The sequence below is a fragment of the Nerophis ophidion genome, linkage group LG22 (genome assembly GCF_033978795.1).
Source record: "Nerophis ophidion isolate RoL-2023_Sa linkage group LG22, RoL_Noph_v1.0, whole genome shotgun sequence".
In the NCBI taxonomy this organism is placed as follows: domain Eukaryota; kingdom Metazoa; phylum Chordata; class Actinopteri; order Syngnathiformes; family Syngnathidae; genus Nerophis; species Nerophis ophidion.
The window spans coordinates 13,964,178-13,981,677 of NC_084632.1; positions in this window are offsets into that span (position 1 = coordinate 13,964,178).

Below are 17,500 nucleotides of genomic sequence, written 5' to 3' on the forward strand. Positions count from 1 at the left end.
TCCGGCTTCCTCCCACCTCCAAAGACTTGCACCTGGTGATGATGAAAACAAAGAAGACAAAGACGAAATGGAAGAAGAAAATGAAGAGAAGACAGGTGGCCGTGGTAGTCTTCATTTCCCGCCCCTCAAAAAAAAGGAGGGGGGAGTAGGCTCAGCGGGTCGGAAGCCCGGCTTGCGTCTGGCGAGGGAGGTATGTGGAGAGGCGGAGCCGGCGAACGAGCAGCGGGGCAGGGCGACAAGGAGGCGGAGAATGCGGCTGAGCGGAGAGGCGGGGCGTGCCGGGAGCGACGCCGCGATCCAATTCAGGTGCATGGATCACACAATTGACTTATCTCCTAACACTGTATAAAAGGGGAGAAGGAGGAGAGGTCGGGGCAGAAGGAGTAGGAGAACCCGCAGCAGTACCTGACCACCGAGAGCGACAGAGAGTGACACGGCCGGCTGAAATCGAGCAAGGAGCGAGCAGGAAAGAAGGAGTTGAAAAGCGACCCGACCGCAGACAAGCTTGTGTTATTGAAAAAATAAACAAGAGTCAGACCTGCTCAGTAATGTCCTTCCTTGATGGTCCATGGAACCCGCACGACGATGGCAAGAGTCCGTCAAATCACCGTAATGCGCCGACAATCCGTCAAGCGTTGCGGCTTCATAGACTTAGACTTAGACAAACTTTAATGATCCACAAGGTAAATTGTTCCACACAGAAGGGAAAGGACAATGCAGGTATAAATAGACTAAATATAGCGGTGTAAAATATAACATCTGTACGTAATATTTACATATGTACAGTATATTATATATACAGTAGATATATGATAATATATCATGTCTTTATCATATATACAGTATATAGCAATTACCATGTACAATATTACAGTATATGTGACAGCTGTATATGTGACAGGTGTCAGGTAATAGACGGATATCATCTATTGCTGTATGGCGAGTGATTATACTCCGCTGTCCCTCAATTGTCTGGCGGATTAGGCGAGCAGTTTGTCCAGTGTCCTCCTCTCCCTTACTGACACAAACCCCTCCAACTGCGTGCTAATAGTTTGGCCGGCTTTCCGGATCAGTTTGTCAATCCAGTTTGAGTCCCTTTTGCTGGTGCTGCTCCCCCCAACCGACCAGTGCAAAGTACAGGGCACTGGCCACAACAGACAGATAAAAGATCTCCAACAGCTTGCTACACACATTAAAGGACCTAAGCTTCCTCAGAAAAAAATACTCTGCTCATGCCCTTCTTGTAAACAGTAATGCAGTTGTCCTTCCAGTCCAGTCTGCTGTCCAAGTGGACTCCCAGGTACTTGTACTGCCCCACTACTGCCACCTCCCGGCTCAGGATCTTGATGGATTAGCTTACCAATGTCATACTAAAAACATATTTACAGATTTATGAGCGCCATGTGCAATGTTTTATATTCTCAATGACAGATTAACGTTTTGGTGTTGCTTTCTAGCGTCATTCTGCACTCTAAACGTATGTATCGCTCAGTGACGTGCGGTGAGGTTCATGGCTGGTGAGGCACTGACTTCATCAGTCAGATTTACAAACATATGAACCCTAAAGAGTATCTTATTCACCATTTGATTGGCAGCAGTTAACGGATTATGTTTAAAAGCTCACACCAGCCGCTCCTTCTGAACAAAAGCATTGATAACTTTTTTATAGAAGTCTTGCTTATCTTTCTTAAGTTTTAAAAGTCTCTCTGTCTCGATGGAGATCACTGCCAGGGAAGAGAGTCGTCCTTGATCGCTCCTGTTCCGACTGTAGCTTGTTGTCACTTATTCCGCAGCCGAGGAGTCGCAAGAAGGATCCCTGGGATCACTAGCGCCCTCTACCATGAGGCAGGAGAACTGCGTGCCTCACCCAGTGCGTCTTCGTAGCCGTTTTATGATTGCTCAGCACAAGAAACACGTTAGACACATACAGTTGTTGACAAAATACACTGTACATTATATACCTCAGCTAACTAAACTATGGAAATGTATAATATAATTAATTTAGCAAAAGTGTTTGAACATTTTAATAGCAATATGGTCTCACTGCACAACAGGCCAACAGTTAGCCGAGTCATTGCGCAATCTATGGTGAGGCTCAGCTGGCTGCTGCCTCACCGCAAGTCCTGTCTCAGTATTTTAACGGTAAATGTGAAAATTCAGCGATTTTGAGTAAAAATAATCTAAAACTGGTGAAGTTAAATGGAAAATAACTTTATAGTATAATCACTGGATATATATATAACAATTTAATTTTGGTTTTTTCCTTTTACATTTTTATTCTTTCCATGATGGCGGGTGAGGCAGTGCCTCGTCACTGGTATCGCTCATGTATGACTGCCATCTAATGGTCACACTTATCATTACACCACGTACCAAATAAAATTGCTTCGAAGTCACCAAGCACAACCAGAATTTACCCGTACATTATGCGTACCGGGTTATGATGTTTTTTTTTAAGAAAATGAAAGGATTTTACTTTGTAGGTGCGCCTTATAATCCAAAAAATACAGTTCTGAAAGAGGCTAAATTTGTATTATTTTTTTTCACAATAAAAGTGGTTCCTTAAAAATAATGTCCACCTGGAGAGATGATTCATGGATGATTGTATTATTTTAGCATGTTCGCCTGCCAAATATGAAGATGGGAATGTAGTATGAAGACTAATTAGTCATTTTTGTAGGTCAGACAGTGGGCTTGTTCAATGATGCATCATCCTCTAGTCGTTAAGAGGAACATGTCCTCGTCTCATCACTCATAGAAATGTCAACAAATACTCAACACATGTTTTAGTACTTTTAATTCAAACTCACTCGGTTTAATGAGGAAACCTTACGAGCCCACAAAGGTTTCCTGTCAGACTTGACCCACATACAGATTGGGGCTGCAACAGTTTAGGAATTTCTAAGACTGGATACCAGACACCAGGTCAGTGCTGTGGCGTAAGTCGGACCTGGGCAAATGAAGGCCCGGGGGCCACGTGTGGACCGTTAAGCTTTTCAATCTGGCCCGCTGGACATCCCCAAATATGTTTTAGGATATTTAAGATGGAAAGTGTAGCTGCCACACTGCAAAAACTGAAATCTAAGTAATATCAAATATCTCAAATAAGGGTGATATTTGTTTATTTTCTGTCTGATAAGATCATTCTTCTCTCCAAGCAGATTTTATGTTAGAGTGTTTTACTTGTTTTAAGAGTTTTAGTCATAAATTATCTCAGTAAGATATTACAGCTTGTAGCTGAGATTTTATGACTGTCTTGTTCTGTGGTCACGTTTTGTTTAGTTATGTTCTGTTTGGTTTTTGGACTCTTTGTGCACTCTTGTTTGTTTTGTCACCATGACGACCAATTAGTTCACCTGATTCATTTGGACTCACACACCTGTGGTAATCATGTCACCGTTATTTAAGCCTGTAGTTGCCAGGTAGTCGGCCTGGCGACGTCACTCTTGATTCACCTCTGATACTCTGGACTCTGTTTATGCCATAGTACTTGATGTCAAAGTTCATGCGGTTCTGCTCACGTCACCGTAAGTGTAGTTTTGACGGTCCCTGACACAAGGCTGAAGCTTAGAGGTGACAGAGCATTCGCCGCTGCTGCTCCCAAGCTCTGGAACGACCTATCTCTGAGTGTTAGACAAGCCTCCTCTCTTCCTGATTTTAAATCTCTCTTAAAAACATACTTTTATTCCATGGCTTTTAACACTGAGTGATATCCATCCGTCAATGGCGCCCCATAATACACCTGCTGTGAACCTGTTTTTATGTTTTATTTATTTTATTTATCTATTTTTTATCATGTTCTGTTTGTGTTGTGTTGTGTTGTGTTTGCTCGGTTCTCGTATTATCTTTTAAACTACCCATTGTACAGCACGTTGGCTACCCCTGTGGTAAATTTTAAATGTGCTTTATAAATAAAGTTGATTTGATTTGATTTGTCTTATGTCCATAGTTCTGCCTTTGTGCTAGTTTTTGTTTTTCTTAGCCAAGTTTGTTCTCCGCCCTGTACGCGCCTTTTGTTTGTTCCTTTTTTAAGTGAAATTAAATCTTGTCTTTACCTTCACGTCGTTTTGCACCCCGGGAGAACATTCATCGCAGCTAAGCTGGTCCAAAGCCCAAGCCATGACAATGACCTATATTAAGTAAAACATGCTTGAAACTAGTATATCAACTGTTGCAAAGTTGTGTCATCAACACTCACAAGTATGAAACTCCTTTTTTAAAGTAATAATTTCTTACTTCAAGCATGAAAAAAAGAGTTTTATACTTGTGTTGATGACACTATTAGTTAAGCCTGTAGTTGCCAGGTAGTCGGCCTGGCGACGTCACTCTTGATTCACCTCTGATACTCTGGACTCTGTTTATGCCATAGTTCTTGATACCAAAGTTCATGCGGTTCTGCTCACGTCACCGTAGTGTAGTTTTGTTTCATGTCCATAGTTCTGCCTTTGTGCTAGTTTTTGTTTGTCTTAGCCAAGTTTGTTCTCCGTCCTGTACGCGCCTTTCGTTTTTCCTTTTTTAAGTGAAATTAAATCATGTCTTTACATTCACGTCGTGTCCAGTCCAGTCGTTTTGCACCCCGGGAGAACATTCATCGCAGTAAGCTGCTCCAAAGCCCAAGCCATGACAATGACCTATATTGAGTAAGACATGCTTGAAACTAGAATATCAACTGTTGCAAAGTTGTGTCATCAACACTCATAAGTATAAAACTCCTTTTTTAAAGTAATAATTTCTTACTTCAAGCATGAAAAAAGGAGTTTTATACTTGTGAGTGTTGATGACACCATTATTTAAGCCTGTAGTTGCCAGTTAGTCGGCCTGGCGAAGTCATTCTTGATTCACCTCTGGACTCTGTTTATGCCATAGTTCTTGATACTAAAGTTCATGCGGTTCTGCTCACATCACCGTAGTGTAGTTTTGTTTCATGTCCCTAGTTCTGCCTTTGTGCTAGTTTTTGTTTTTCTTAGCCAAGTTTGTTCTCCGCCCTGTACGCGCCTTTTGTTTGTTCCTTTTTTAAGTAAAATTAAATAATGTCTTTACCTTCATGTCGTGTCCAGTCAAGTCGTTTTGCACCCCGGGAGGACATTCATCGCAGCACGGTGCAAAAGCCTCGCAGTAAGCTGGTCCAAAGCCCAACCCATGACAATGACCTATATTGAGTAAAACATGCTTGAAACTAGAATATCAACTGTTGCAAAGTTGTGTCATCAACACTCATAAGTATAAAACTCCTTTTTTAAAGTAATAATTTCTTACTTCAAGCATGAAAAAGGGAGTTTTATACTTGTGAGTGTTGATGACACTATTATTTAAGCCTGTTGTTGCCAGGTAGTCGGCCTGGCGACGTCACTCTTGATTCACCTCTGATACTTTGGACTCTGTTTATGCCCTATTTCTTGATACTAAAGTTCATGCGGTTCTGCTCACATCACTGTAGTGTAGTTTTGTTTCATGTCCATAGTTCTGCCTTTGTGCTAGTTTTTGTATTTCTTAGCCAAGTTTGTTCTCCGCCCTGTACGCGCCTTTTGTTTTTTCCTTTTTTAAGTAAAATTAAATCATGTCTTTACCTTCACGTCGTGTCCAGTCAAGTCGTTTTGCACCCCGGGAGAACATTCATCGCAGCGCGCTGCGAAAGCCTCGCAGTAAGCTGGTCCAAAGCCCAAGCCATGACAATGACCTATATTGAGTAAAACGTGCTTGAAACTAAAATATCAACTGTTGCAAAGTTGTGTCATCAACACTCATAAGTATAAAACTCATTTTTTAAAGTAATAATTTCTTACTTCAAGCATTAAAAAAGGAGTTGTATACTTGTGAGTGTTGATGACACCATTATTTAAGCCTGTAGTTGCCAGGTAGTCGGCCTGGCGACGTCACTCTTGATTCACTTCTGATACTCTGGACTCTGTTTATGCCATAGTTCTTGGTATTAAAGCTTATGCGGTTCTGCTCAGGTCACCGTAAGTGTAGTTTTGTCTTATGTCCATAGTTCTGCCTTTGTGCTAGTATTTGTTTTTCTTAGCCAAGTTTGTTCTCCGCCCTGTACGCGCCTTTTGTTTGTTCCTTTTTTAAGTGAAATTAAATCTTGTCTTTACCTTCACGTCGTGTCCAGTCAAGTCGTTTTGCACCCCAGGAGAACATTCATCGCAGCGCGCTGCGAAAGCCTTGCAGTAAGCTGGTCCAAAGCCCAAGCCATGACAATGACCTATATTAAGTAAAAAATGCTTGAAACTAGAATATCAACTGTTGCAAAGTTGTGTCATCAACATTCATAAGTATAAAACTTATTTTTTAAAGTAATAATCTCTTACTACAAGCATGAAAAAAGGAGTTTTATACTTGTGAGTGTTGATGACACCATAATTTAAGCCTGTAGTTGCCAGGTAGTCCACCTGGCGACGTTACCCTTGATTCACCTCTGATACTCTGGACTCTGTTTATGCCATAGTTCTTGATACCAAAGTTCATGCGGTTCTGCTCACATCACCGTAATGTAGTTTTGTTTCATGTCCATAGTTCTGCCTTTGTGCTAGTTTTTGTATTTCTTAGCCAAGTTTGTTCTCCGCCCTGTACGCGTGTTTTGTTTTTTCCTTTTTTAAGTGAAATTAAATCATGTCTTTACCTTCATGTCCTGTCCAGTCAAGTCGGTTTGCACCCCGGGAGAACATTCATCGCAGCGCGCTGCGAAAGCCTCGCAGTAAGCTGCTCCAAAGCCCAAGCCATGACAATGACCTATATTGAGTAAGACATGCTTGAAACTAGAATATCAACTGTTGCAAAGTTGTGTCATCAACACTCATAAGTATAAAACTCCTTTTTTAAAGTAATAATTTCTTACTTCAAGCATGAAAAAGGGAGTTTTATACTTGTGAGTGTTGATGACACCATTATTTAAGCCTGTAGTTGCCAGGTAGTCACTCTTGATTCACCTCTGATACTCTGGACTCTGTTTATGCCATAGTTCTTGATATTAAAGCTTATGCGGTTCTGCTCACGTCATCGTAAGTGTAGTTTTGTCTTATGTCCATAGTTCTGCCTTTGTGCTAGTATTTGTATTTCTTAGCCAAGTTTGTTCTCCGCCCTGTACGCGCCTTTTGTTTGTTCCTTTTTTAAGTAAAATTAAATCATGTCTTTACCTTTACGTCGTGTCCAGTCAAGTCGTTTTGCACCCCGGGAGAACATTCATCGCAGTAAGCTGCTCCAAAGCCCAAGCTATGACAATGACCTATATTGAGTAAAACATGCTTGAAACTAGAATATCAACTGTTGCAAAGCTGTGTCATTAACACTCACAAGTATAAAATTCCTTTTTTAAAGTAAGACTTTCTTATTTCAAGCATGAAAAAAAAAATCATGATGCCGAGCGCATATCATTATGTCAAGATAATGGCACTAGCATTTACTTAATTTAAGAATATTTTTTAACATATTGAGTAAAAAGGTCTCATACCAAGAAAAATGCACTTGTTATTAGTGAGAACATACTTATTTTAAGGTATTTTGGGGTTCATTGAGGTTAGCTAATTTTACTTGTATTGGAAAGTCTTGACAAGCCAAATTTTCTTGTTCTATTGGCAGATAATTTTGCTTACTTCAAATAAAATACCACAAATTTTTATTTTTCTTTCTTGTTTTTGACCACTGACTGTTTGCAGTGCATTATGATGTGTAGTGATGTTTTCCAATGACCGTAAGTCTTGAACTATACAAAGTATTTCAATGGTTGGAATCTGCACTTTTGCATGATACACTAGTTACTAAGGTAATCTATTTAAATACTATGGTAATATCATTAATTACTAAGGCCATTTAATTAGTTACTATGGTCATCTAATTAGTTACTATGGTCATCTAAGTTACAGTAGCTCAGACGAGGCACCAAGCAGTGTGGGTTGGGAGTGTTTCACACATTTAGTCGTTTTGAATCCGCCATTAATGATTATAGTTGCTATAAAATACATGAATGTGTTATTAAAGGTCATTAATTTATTTAAGTTCAAATAAATCACACATTTGGTTGTTTTGAATCTGTCATTAATTAATTATGATTGCTAGTAAATGCATACATGTGTTATTAAATGTGTCAATTTATTTCATTTTAAATAAATCACACATTTGGTTGTTTTGATTCCATTATTAATGATTATAATAGCTATCAAATACATAAATGGGTTATTAAATGTGTCAGTAATTTATTTAATTTGAAATAAATCACACATTAAGTTGTTTTGAATCTGTCATTAATGATTATAGTTGCTATAAAATAAATGTGTTTTTAAATTTCATTACTTAATTGTAATTACTTTTAAATGCATACATGTGTTATTAAATCAAATACATCACCTATTTGGTTGTTTTGAATCTGTCAGTAATGATTATAATTGCTATTAAACAAATAAATGTGTTATTATATGTGTCATAATTCAGTTTTTATTAAAAATCAACTTTTGGTTGTTTTGAATCCGCCATTGATGATTATAATTGCTATGCTACAAGATACATAAATGTGTTATTAAATGTCATTAATTTATTTAATTTAAAATAAATTACACATTTGGTTGTTTTGAATCTGTCATCAATTAATTATAACTGCTAGTAAATGCAGACGTGTGTTATTAAATGGGTCAATTTATTTAATTAAAAATAAATCACACGTTTGGTTGTTTGGATCCGTCATTAATGATTATAATAGCTATTGAATACATAGACTTTATGGGTTATTAAATGTGTCAGTAATTTATTTAATTTAAAATAAATCACACATTAAGTTGTTTTGAATCTGTCATTAATGATTGTAGTTGGTATAAAATACATAAATGTGTTATTAAATGTCATTAATTAATTATAATTGATTTTAAAAGCATGCATGTGTTATTAAATCAAATACATCACACATTGGGTTATTTTGAATCTGTCAAGAATGATTATAATTGCTATTAAACCAAAAAAATTTGGTATTAAATGTGTCATAATTCAGTTTTAAAAAAATCACACATTTGGTTGTTTTGAATCCGCCATTGATGATTATAATTTCTATGCTACAAGATACATAAATGTGTTATTAAATGTCACTAATTTATTTAATTCAAAATAAATCACACATTTGGTGCTTTTAGATCCATCTTTAATGATTATAACTGCTATGCTACAAGATACATAAATGTGTTATTAAATGTCACTAATTTATTTAATTTAAAATAAATCACACATTTGGTGCTTTTAGATCCATCTTTAATGATTATAATAGCTATTAAATACATAAATGGGTTATTAAATGTCAGTAATTTATTTAATTTAAAATAAATCACACATTAAGTTGTTGTGAATCTGTCATTAATGATTATAGGTGCTATAAAATACATAAATGTGTTATTAAATGTCATTAATTAATTATAATTGCTTTTAAATGCATACATGTGTTATTAAATCAAATACATCACACATTTGGTTGTTTTGAATCTGTTAATAATGATTATAATTGCTATTAAACAAATACATTTGAATTATGACACATTTTATAAAATGTGTCATAATTCAGTTTAAAAAAAATCACACATTTGGTTGTCTTGAATCCGCTATTGATGATTAGAATTGTTATGCTACAAGATACACAAATGTGTTATTAAATGTCATTAATTTATTTAATTTAAAATAAATCACACATTTGGTTGTTTTGAATCTGTCATTAATTAATTATAATTGCTAGTAAATGCATACGCGTGTTATTAAATGTGTCCATTTATTTAATTTAAAATAAATCACACATTTGGTGGTTTTGAATCTGTCATTAATTAATTATAATTGCTAGTAAATGCATACGTGTGTTATTAAATGGGTCAATTTATTTAATTTAAAATAAATCACACGTTTGGTTGTTTGGATCCGTCATTAATGATTATAATAGCTATTGAATACATATACTTTATGGGTTATTGAATGTGTCAGTAATTTATTTAATTTAAAATAAATCCCACATTAAGTTGTTTTGAATCCGTTATTAATGATTATAGTTGGTAAAAAAAATACATAAACGTGTTATTAAATGTATTTCATTAATTATAATTGCTTTTAAATGCATACATGTGTTATTAAATCAAATACATCACCTATTTGGTTGTTTTGAATCCGTCAATAATGATTATAATTGCTATTAAACAAATAAATTTGTTATTAAATGCGTCATAATTCAGTTAAAAAAAATCACACATTTGGTTGTTTTGAATCCACCATTGATGATTATTATTGTTAGGCTACAAGATACATAATGTGTAATTAAATGTAAATAATGTATTTAACTTAAAATAAATCACACATTTGGTTTTTTTGAATCCGTCATTAATTAATTATGATTGCTACTAAATGCATACGTGTGTTAATAAATGTGTAAAATAATTTGATATAAAATAAATTACACATTTGGTGGTTTTGGATCCGTCATTAATGATTATAATAGCTATTAGATACATAAATGTGTCAGTAATTTATCTAATTTAAAATAAATCACACACTAAGTTGTTTTGAATCTGTCATTATTGATTACAGTTGCTATCAAATAAATGTGTTATTAAATGTCATTAATTATTTATAATTGCTTTTAAATGCATAAATGTGTTATTAAATCAAATACATCACACATTTGGTTGCTTTGAATCTGTGAATAATGATTATAATTGCTATTAAACAAATAAATGTGTTATTAAATGTGTCGTAATTCAGTTTTTAAAAAATCACACATTTGGTTGTTTTGAATAGGCCATTGATGATTATAGTTGCTATGCTACAAGATACATAAATGTGTTATTAAATGTCATTAATTTATTTTATTTAAAATAAATCAAACATTTGGTTGTTTTGAATCCGTCATTAATTAATTATAATTGCTAGTAAATGCATACGTGTGTTATTAAATGTGTAAATGTATTTAATTTAAAAGAAATCACACATTTGGTGGTTTTGTATCTGTCATTAATTAATTATAATTGCTAGTAAATGCATAAATGTATTATTAAATGTGTCAATTTATTTAATTTAAAATAATCACACATTTGGTTGTTTTGATTCCGTCATTAATGATTATAATAGCTATTAAATACATAAATGGGTTATTAAATGTGTCAGTAATTTATTTAATTTAAAATAAATCATACATTAAGTTATTTTGAATCTGTCATTAATGATTATAGTTGCTATAAAATACATAAATGTGTTATTAAATGTCATTAATGAATTATAATTACTTTTATTGCATACATGTGTTATTAAATCAAACACATCACACATTTGGTTGTTTTGAATCTGTCAATAATGATTATAATTGCTATTAAACAAATACATTTGAATTATGACACATTTTATAAAATGTGTCATAATTCAGTTTAAAAAAAATCACACATTTGGTTGTCTTGAATCCACCATTGATGATTAGAATTGTTATGCTACAAGATACATAAATGTGTTATTAGATGTCATTAATTTATTTAATTTAAAATAAATCACACATTCGGTTGTTTTGGATCCATCATTAATTCATTATAATTGGTATTAAATACATAAAATGTTTTATTAAATGTGTCATACATTAATTTAATTTAAAGTAAACCACACATTTGGTTGATTTTAGTCAGTCATTAAATTATTTTAATTGATTTTAAATACATACATGTGTTCTTAAATACAATAAATCACACATTTTTTTGTTTTGAATCCGTTATTAGTGATTATGATTGCTATTTAATACATAAATGTGTTATTAAATGTGTCATTTTTTTTTTTTTTAATACATCACACATTTGGCTGTTTTGAATGCCATTAATTAATTACAATTGGTATTAAATACATAAATGTGTTATTAAATGTGCCATTCATTTATTTTATTTTTTTTTTAAATCACACATTTGGTTGTTTTGTATCCGTCATTAATATATTAAAATTGCTAGCAAATGCATACATGTTATCAAATGTGTCAATTTATTTAATTTAAAATAAACCACACATTCGGTAGTTTTGAATCCATCATCAAATAATTATTATTGGTATTAAATACATAAAATGTGTTATCAAATCCGTCATTAATTTATTTATCTAAAATGAATCACACCTTTGGTTGTTTTGAATCTGTCATTAATCATTAAAATTGGTAGTAAGTGCATATATTTTATTCAATGCCTCATTTTATTTAATTTCAAATAAATCAAACATTTGGTTGTTTTGAATCCATCATTAATTAATTATAATGGTATTAAATACATCAAATGTGTTATTAAATTTGTCATCAATTTATTTGATTTAAAATGAATCACACATTTGGTTGTTTTCAATCAGTCATTAAATTATTTTAACTGCTTTTAAATACATACATGTGTTATTAAACACAATAAATCACACATTTGTTGGTTTTGAATCTGTCATTAATGGTTATGATAGCTACTAAATACAGAAATGTGTTATTAAATGTGTCATTAATTTATATAAATTAAAATACATTACACATGTGGTTGTTTTGAATTACATTAATGAATTACAATTGGTATCAAATACATAAATGTGTTATTAAATGTGCCAGCCATTTATTTATTTTAAAATAAATCACACATTTGGTTGTTTTGTATCCGTCATTAATTATTAAAATTGCTAGTAAATGGATGCATGTTATTAAATGTGCCAATTTATTTATTTAAAATAAATCACACATTTGGTAGTTTTGAATCAGTCATTAAATAATTATTATTGGTATTAAATACATAAAATGTGTAATCAAATCCGTCATTCATTTATTTATTTAAAATGAATCACACCTTTGGTTGTTTTGAATCCGTCATTAATTATTAAAATTGTTAGTAAAGGCATATATTTTATTCAATGCCTCAGTTTATTTAATTTAAAATAAATCAAACATTTGGTTGTTTTTAATCCATCATTAATTAATTACAATTGGTATTAAATACATAAAATGTGTTATTAAATGTGTCATCAATTTATTTAATTTAAAATTAATCACAGATTTGATTGTTTTTAATCAGTCATTTAACTATTTTAATTGATTTCAAATACATACATGTGTTATTGAATAAAATAAATCACACATTTGTTTGTTTTGAATCCGTCATTAATGATTATGATAGCTATTAAATACATAAACGTGTTATTAAATGTGTCATTAATTTATTTAAATTCAAATACATCACACATTTAGTTGTTTTGAATGCCATTAATTAATTACAATTGGTATTAAATACATTAATGTGTTATTAAATGTGCCATTAATTTATTTATTTTAAAATAAATCACACATTTGGTGTTTTTTTTATCCGTCATTAATTATTAAAATTGCTAGTAAATGCATACATGTTATTAAATGTGTCAATTTATTTATTTAAAATGAATCACACATTTGGCTGTTTTTAATCAGTCATTAAATTATTTTAACTGCTTTTAAATACATACATGTGTTATTAAATACAATAAATCACACATTTCTTTGTTTTGAATATGTCATTATTGATTTTAATAGCTATTAAATACATAAATGTCCTATTTAAATGTGTCATTAATTTAGTTAATTTGAAATAAATCACACATATTTTTGTTTTGAATCCATCATTATTTTAATATAATTGGTATTAAATACATAAAATGTGTTATTAAATGTGTCATACATTAATTTAATTGAAAATAAAGCACACATTTGGTTGTTTTTAATAAGTTATTAGTTAATTACGATTGCTTTTAAATACATACATGTGTTATTAAACACAATAAATCACACATTTGGTTGCTTTCATCCATCCATCCATCCATTTTCTACCGCTTATTCCCTTGTGGGGTCCCGGGGGGCGCTGGCGCCTATCTCAGCTACAATCGGGCGGAAGGCAGGGTACACCCTGGACAAGTCGCCACCTCATCGCAGGGCCAACACAGATAGACAGACAACATTCACACTCACATTCACACACTAGGGCCAATTTAGTGTTGCCAATCAACCTATACCCAGGTGCATGTCTTTGGAAGTGGGAGGAAGCCGGAGTACCCGGAGGGAACCCACGCATTCACGGGGAGAACATGCAAACTCCACACAGAAAGATCCCGAGCCTGGATTTGAACCCAGGACTGCAGAACCTTTGTATTGTGAGGCAGACGCACTAACCCCTCTGCCACCGTGAAGCCCTGGTTGCTTTCAATCTGTCATTAATGATTATAATTGCTATTAAATTCATAAATGTGTTATTAAATGTGTCATTAATCCATTTAAATTAAAATACATCACACATTTGGTTGTTTTGAATGCCATTAATTAATTACAATTGGTATTAAATACATAAATGTGTTATTAAATGTGCCATTCATTTATTTATTTTAAAATAAATCACACATTTGGTTGTTTTGTATATGTCATTTTAATAAAATTGCTAGTAAATGCATACATGTTTTTAAATGTGTCAATTTATGTAATTTAAAATAAACCACACATTTGGTTGTTTTGAATCCATCATTAAATAATCATAATTGGTATTAAATACATACAATGTGTTATTGAATGTAACATCAATTCATTTAATTTAAAATGAATCACATATTTGGTGGTTTTGGATCCGTCATTAATGATTATAATAGCTATTAAATACATACATGTGTTATTAAATGTGTCATTGATTTATTCAATTTTTTAAAAATCACACATTTGAATGTTTTGAGTTTTTCATTAATTAATTAACATATAAATAAATGTGTCATTAAATATGTATTTAATATATTTATTTAAAATAAACCACCCATTCAGTTGTTTTGCATATGTCATTAATTAATTATAATAGGTGATTCATATAGAAATGTGTTAGTAAATATGAATTTGATTTATTTATTTGAAATAAATCACTTATTTGGTTGTTTTGAATATTTTGAGGGAGTAATGAATGAAATCCAACACTGAGTCTGATTATGGGCAAAAAAAAATAGTTGAGCAAATACAGCTCTGATTTAACTTCACTTTTCAAACATCAAAATAGACTTTTGTTTGCCATCCTACATTTCACCTGGAAGACATTCCAAGTATTCTCTCAGAGGAACATTCCACTCCACACTATCCCTGCACAAGGTGTTGACTGCCAACACCTGCCAAAGCAGACATGGCGAGGGGTTGGCAGAGGAGTAACAGCAAGTTGGGTCAGGATGGAAGCTGTTAAAAGTTGGCAGAGAGGTTTGTAAAAGAGCGGTTTGCACTTTACTTTGCAACACGATCTGCAGAATTAATACAAAATAAAGACTGTTTTTGGACTACCGGGCACTGATTTACTTAAAATCGAACGGTGCGATATTTTGATACCTTTGTTACTCATGACATCACATCCGGTTTCAGACTTTGTAGGTAAATAATACTCAAGCAGCACTGAACCAGACTACCTCCATGTACTGTTGCATAAGCCCATCCAAATTAAGCAAGCATGCCTTATAGAAAACACTCATATGTCCATTAAAGATCCACTTTTCCAAAAAGTGCTAGCTTGATGCTAATTTACATTGGATTTGCCATAGACATGCTACAGATTAGCATTAGCGATTTGACATGGCGATTGCAACACTATTACATTTGTAAATGAAAACTACGACCAAGATGCACCATACAGTCAAACGGCTGGTGTGTCATAAGTACAATACTTACAGTACAAACATTTTGTAGGGCGCAACAACAGATTGGCACATGCCGTTTAATAGCATTTTTATAGTCTTTGGTCTGAACCAGACTACCTCCATGTACTGTTGCATAAGCCCATGCAAATTTAGCAAGCATGCCTTATAGAAAACACTCGTTTAGTTCCCACTTTTCCAAAAAGTGCTAGCTTGATGCTAATTTACATTGGATTTGCCATAGACATGCTACAGATAAGCATTAGTGATTTGACGTGGCGATTTCAACACAATTACATTTGTAAATGAAACCTACGACCAAGATGCACCATACAGTCAAACGGCTGGTGTGTCATAAGTACAATACTTACATTGCAAAGATTTTGTAGGGCGCAACAACAGATTGGCACATGCTGTTTAATAGCATTTTTATAGTCTTTGGTCTGAACCAGACTACCTCCATGTACTGTTGCCCATGCAAATTAAGCAAGCATGCCTTATGGAAAACACTCGTATAATTCCCATTTTTCCAAAAAGTGCTAGCTTGATGCTAATTTACATTGGATTCGCCATAGACATGCTACAGATTAGCATTAGCGATTTGACATGGCGATTTCAACACAATTACATTTGTAAATGAAACCTACGACCAAGATGCACCATACAGTCAAACGGCTGGTGTGTCATAAGTACAATACTTACAGTGCAAATATTTTGTAGGGCGCAACAACAGATTGGCACATGCCGTTTAATAGCATTTTTATAGTCTTTGGTCTGAACCAGACTACCTCCATGTACTGTTGCATAAACCCATGCAAATTAAGCAAGCATGCCTTATAGAAAACACTCGTTTAGTTCCCACTTTTCCAAAAAGTGCTAGCTTGATGCTAATTTACATTGGATTTGCCATAGACATGCTACAGAGGAGCATTACCGATTTGACATGGCGATTTCAACACTATTACATTCGTAAATGAAAACTACGACCAAGATGCACCATACAGTCAAACGGCTGGTGTGTCATAAGTACAATACTTACAGTACAAACATTTTGTAGGGCGCAACAACAGATTGGCACATGCCGTTTAATAGCATTTTTATAGTCTTTGGTCTGAACCAGAGTACCTCCATGTACTGTTGCATAAGCCCATGCAAATTTAGCAAGCATGCCTTATAGAAAACACTCGTATAGTTCCCACTTTTCCAAAAAGTGCTAGCTTGATGCTAATTTACATTGGATTTGCCATAGACATGCTACAGATTAGCATTGGCGATTTGACATGACAATTTCAACACTATTACATTCGTAAATGAAACCTACGACCAAGATGCACCATACAGTCAAACGGCTGGTGTGTCATAAGTACAATACTTACAGTACAAACATTTTGTAGGGCGCAACAACAGATTGGCACATGCCGTTTAATAGCATGTTTATAGTCTTTGGTCTGAACCAGACTACCTCCATGTACTGTTGCATAAGCCCATGCAAATTAAGCAAGCATACCTTATAGAAAACACTCGTATAGTTCCCACTTTTCCAAAAAGTGCTAGCTTGATGTTAATTTATATTGGATTTGCCATAGACATGCTACAGATTAGCATTAGCGATTTGACATGGCAATTTCAACACTATTACATTCGTAAATTAAACCTACGACCAAGATGCACCATACAGTCAAACGGCTGGTGAGTCATAAGTACAATACTTACAGTACAAACATTTTGTAGGGCGCAACAACAGATTGGCACATCCCTTTTAATAGCACTTTTATAGTCTTTGGTCTGACTCGACCGACCTACCGATCTCAGGGCGGACACTCTAACCACTAGGCCACTGGGTAGTCTTTGGTCTGACTCGACCGACCTACCGATCTCA